Below are 4706 nucleotides of genomic sequence, written 5' to 3'. Positions count from 1 at the left end.
CCCGCAGGACATTGTCTTTCAGTGATCCTTGATTGTTCCTCCCTGCAGCTACTGAGACCTCTGTTTCTTCATACAGATGTGTGCAGCTACAGATAGAAGATATCCTTCCTACATCTGGTAAAATATAAGCATTTGAGACAAAGTATCATGGTAGGAGTTCAGGGAGACTTGGGGCTTCCTCTGACATAGGAGAGAATACTGGAAGCTTGGGCATGTTGTTGCAGGATCTATGAATTTACAAACATGGACATTTAGTCCTGAGGCAGAAAGAGCAGACTCTCAGGCAGATACCACTGGTCTGTCAAACAGCATGGCCTAGGGACTTTTCCCATAGACTGCTGCTGCTTCAGAGTCAGCAGCAAAATCCAGTCTTGTTTCCTTCATATCAGCTACATTCCAATTATCAAACTGCTTTCTTCAGGCCCCTCCCCACACAGGTGGGTTGTTTTTATTAGCTAGTAACCACCAGCCATCAAAAGCTGACCAGTCCTCAATAAATTGGTACCCAGCTGTAGAGAAGCTCAAACAGTCATCTCTTCACTAGAAATGATATGCCTCTGTTGAAATGCAATGGAAAATTGCTTCTTAAACATCTCCAAACAAACAAGGAAATGCTATTACTAAGCAGTAAAAAAGCCACAAAAGAGGAGAAGGCTGCAATATTGGGATCATTTCTACCATTTGTGAGTTTAGGACCTTTTTTTTTTGTGGCAAAGAACCGAGTTGCTCTGGCATACAAAGAGCTGGATCCAGTTAGCACTTCTGTTCCTGGAAAAGTAACAATGGGCCCCCTTGACCACTGAAACTGCTACCCAGGGGATCATGGACCTGCAGGGACAAAAGCCATACAAGATGGGGGCTGTAGTAAGGAGGGGAGTTGGGCATGATGGAGAAAGCTGGCTGGACCTAACCCATTAAAAACAAAATCAAAAGCACATTCACCCCAAGCCTTGTCTTTGGACAAGTAATAGCAAACACCAGTGTGTTTAACAATTATTCCCCCCAAAAAAGAAACACGAGATACCTACTTGCAGGTTCCCTGCCAAGCCTGTTGGCTCTCTGTCTGGACCAGGGGGCAGGGGTCCCAGGGAACTTCAAGGTCCTTGGAATCTGAGATCTGGGTGTTGCATTATTTTGCATCTTCCCATCCATTGGTTCTTCTTTTTCTGTTGCCGGTGGTGATGGTGTTCGGCAGCTACTCCCTTCCTTCTCCTTCATCTCTCTGCATGTCCTTCCTTGGAACTTACCCTGAAGTGCCTTCACCATTTCCCCACATCTTCTGTTTGGCATGGTGCTGGTGGAGGGGAACAGAACTGAGGCAGGCTTGGACCCTGTGCAGTTTGGGAGAGACCTGAGCTGCAAAATATCAAGTCCGTATTAAAGGGCCCAGCTAGATATGATAGTGGGAGATGAATGAATGGCTTTCTCATGGGGAATTTTGGCCTTTAAATGAGCCGTGGGGACTGGGTGGGTACTCAGGGACAAGGTGGCATTACCCTTTTCTCCCTTCACAAAGCGTTTCCTCACCTCCACCTGCTGACACCCTTTGGAGGAAGCAGAGGTCACTTCTTTGCTTCTTTAACATGTCTCTACCTTGCTTTAATCCCACATTTGGCTCCCAGAATCCACCACATTTTGCAATGAAAAATACTTGCTAATATGAAAGCACCCTTTGAGTTTGGATTCATTTCCCCTTTAGACAAAGGAAATAGCTTCTGCAATGATTCCCACACCTCTGGAGCCTGGCAGAACTCCGAGAAGTGCCTCCCCTGCTATGCTAGCCCCGCTCCACCCTTCCTGTTGCTAATGGCTTCTCTGGTATGCTTGCACATATGAGCTTCCCTCTTTCAACTGCGATGCTTCTAGAGCAGCACCTCAGCCGCTGACACACAGACAGCCTTGCTGGCCATGCTCTAGAACCCTGCCTGGAGGATGATCCTCTCAGTCATAATACTCTCAAATGAAAGGACTGGTTAGAAGTAGCAAAACGTGGGAATAGTTCAGAAGGGGTGTGTGTCCTCCTAATTTGTGGTAGGATTTGGCTGCAACCTCTGTCAAGGTGGTGTCACCAAGTGGCAGGCAGAGGAACAGACCATCCTGTATGACAACAAGTCCCCTCCTCCTTCTTGAAGGACTCGGGTCTCCCCTCTCCTCCAATATGGCTTCTGCAGAACCTTGCCAGTGCCTCCTTAGTTTTTACCCACCCACCCCTGCCAAAAGTGCTGCATCTTGTCCCCTGGGTTCTACCCAAGGTGCTGCTCACTATCTATAAAAGCCTTTATGGCCTGGGACCCACCTATCTCCAGGACTGCCTCTGCAGTTCTGCTTAGGCAGCCTTGTTCTTCTAAACAGAGACTTTTGAATCCTCCTTCTGGCCTGAGCTCAGTGTCTTTTTCGGTTGCAGCTCCTGCCAGGAATTAGTTACCAGAGGAAGCTAAGCTCACTTGCTTTCTGTTCTTCCACCGATTACATAAAGCAGAACTTTAGTTCTTTTTAAAATCTGGAAGTTGCCTTTTTGGTTGCTGAGGGGAGAGACAATTTGTCACATATAGTGGCTCTGCCAGCACTATCAGGGACCCATCCTACGACTTCAGGTTGCCTGTTTGTAGCACACAACTCATCAGAAAATGAAGCTAGGAGTCTCAAAATTGGCCACCAGTATCAGTATGATTGTGGGAGCTGCAGTGCAAAACTTCAAGAGAACTGGAACACCATGGCCCAAATCAGGGCTCTTTTGGTAGAAAAAGCCCCCCATCCTACGACTTCAGGTTGCCTGTTTGTAGCACACAACTCATCAGAAAATGAAGCTAGGAGTCTCAAAACTGGCCACCAGTATCAGGATGATTGTGGGAGCTGCAGTGCAAAACTTCAAGAGAACGGGAACACCCATGGCCCACATTATCTCAAGAACTCACCCCTTTGCTGTTTGCAATGACATGAAGGGGTTTTTTGTTTGTGGCAGGTATAAGTCCTCAGAAAGTGAAGCTAGGTGTCTCAAAACTGGCCAGTTATAATGTCAATTGCCTTGACCTGGATAGCCCAGACTAGCCTGCTCTCATCAGCTCTCGGAAGCTAAGCAGGGGCAACCCTGGTTAGTCTTTATATAGGAGACCACCAAGAAGTCCACGGTCGCTATGCAGAGGCAGGCAATGACAAACCACCTCCGAACGTCTCTTGTCTTGAAAACCCTACTGGGTCACCATCAATGTTCCCTCTAAGCTGTGCAGTCTTGTGAGCAAAAATTTGACTTTGTGAGCTCCTGGCATTAAACTTGTGAGCGAGCAGTTTGGCTACAGCATAAATCAGTTTGCTCTGGAGCCATCCTTCCTGAGCGAAGACAAAAATGTGTGAGCCGGAGGCTAAAAAACTGTGAGCTGGCTCACACTAACTCAGCTTAGAGGGAACACTGGTCACCATAAGTCAGCTGGGACTTGACAGCAAAAAAAAGGGTCAGTTGGCACTACAGTGCCAATTATTGCATGGTGGCTCTTCTGCTGTCTCCTTTGGCACTGCCGTCAACTCCTATGACAAACTGCAACCCCACACACACTAGACCTCAGGTGGGGGCACTATTTCACAGCAAGCTATTTCTCTACACAGTTTGAGTCTGCTTCTCTGCCAAAATGGGCTCCCGTATAACAAGGTGCATGTGCCGATCTTCCAAGCTTACCACAGAGCAGCTAAGAGTCTCTACAGTAGTATGCAACTCTGAACAGACGTTTAGTCACCCTTCCTGTCCTTATTCTTTGTGTTGCTCCAGATCCTCTCCTGGGTCTTCTCTAGTTCTTGGGTACAAACGAGGGGATTCAAACCTGTAATGGAGAGGAGGGTTCAGCCCTGCCCACCCACCCACTGTGGAATATACTTGCTGAGGAGCCTCACTACATTGTCTCTTACCAACTGTCCACTTTTAACAGTTGGATTCAAACTCCTCAGAATGTTGGGAGGGGAAAAAAAAAACATTATTGGCAGGGGTATTCTGAACCCACCTCAGATCAAAATTCAGGCTTGTATTTATTCTGGATAAGTTGTTATGCTTATTAAAAAGTTCTTCTGGGCAAAGTTAGTTGTATGAATGGAAGTGGGGAGAAATGAAAGATTAGTTGCCAGGCATTTATATTACCTCCAGCTATGGCAAGTCTCTGAACCTGAGACTAAAGTGTCCATGTGTTTCCTTTGATCACTTCAGAAAAAATATGAACTAGAAACTGTTTTCTTGAAAGTGTACTTAAATCAGCAAGGCTAATTCTCCTGTGATACAGTAGTGGTCACAAAATGCTTGCTAATCACCAGCTATCTTTAAAAACTGCCACTGTGTACGATATTGTAAACACCAAATACTTACTTACACCTTATTTTCTTGAATTGCTCCTGGATTATGCCATTTGAATGTATGAAGCCATTCTACATAGTCAGAGCAGTGAATCATATAACCCAGCTGCAGCAAGCTTTCCTTCAGCTCTACCACCCAGTCACGAACGAACTGGAGAGCAAATCTGGGACTTATACAAGCTAAGGAGGTGCTGTGTCTTAAGCTATGACCCTTTCTATTCAGACTGCAGGCATGGGGGTACATGACTGGATTACTCCCCATGGAGCTTTTGCTCTTGATTTGGCAACCAAACTGGCATCAGGGTTTTTTTAGCATCTATACAGTTTTTTTAGCATCTATTTTCAACCACTTCCTGCTTTTCTCCTGCTTTGCT

Source organism: Gekko japonicus, unplaced genomic scaffold, assembly GCF_001447785.1.
Source record: "Gekko japonicus isolate JY-2015 unplaced genomic scaffold, Gekko_japonicus_V1.1 scaffold547, whole genome shotgun sequence".
NCBI classification, from domain to species: Eukaryota; Metazoa; Chordata; class Lepidosauria; order Squamata; family Gekkonidae; genus Gekko; species Gekko japonicus.
Note: the sequence above shows the minus strand (reverse complement) of the source record.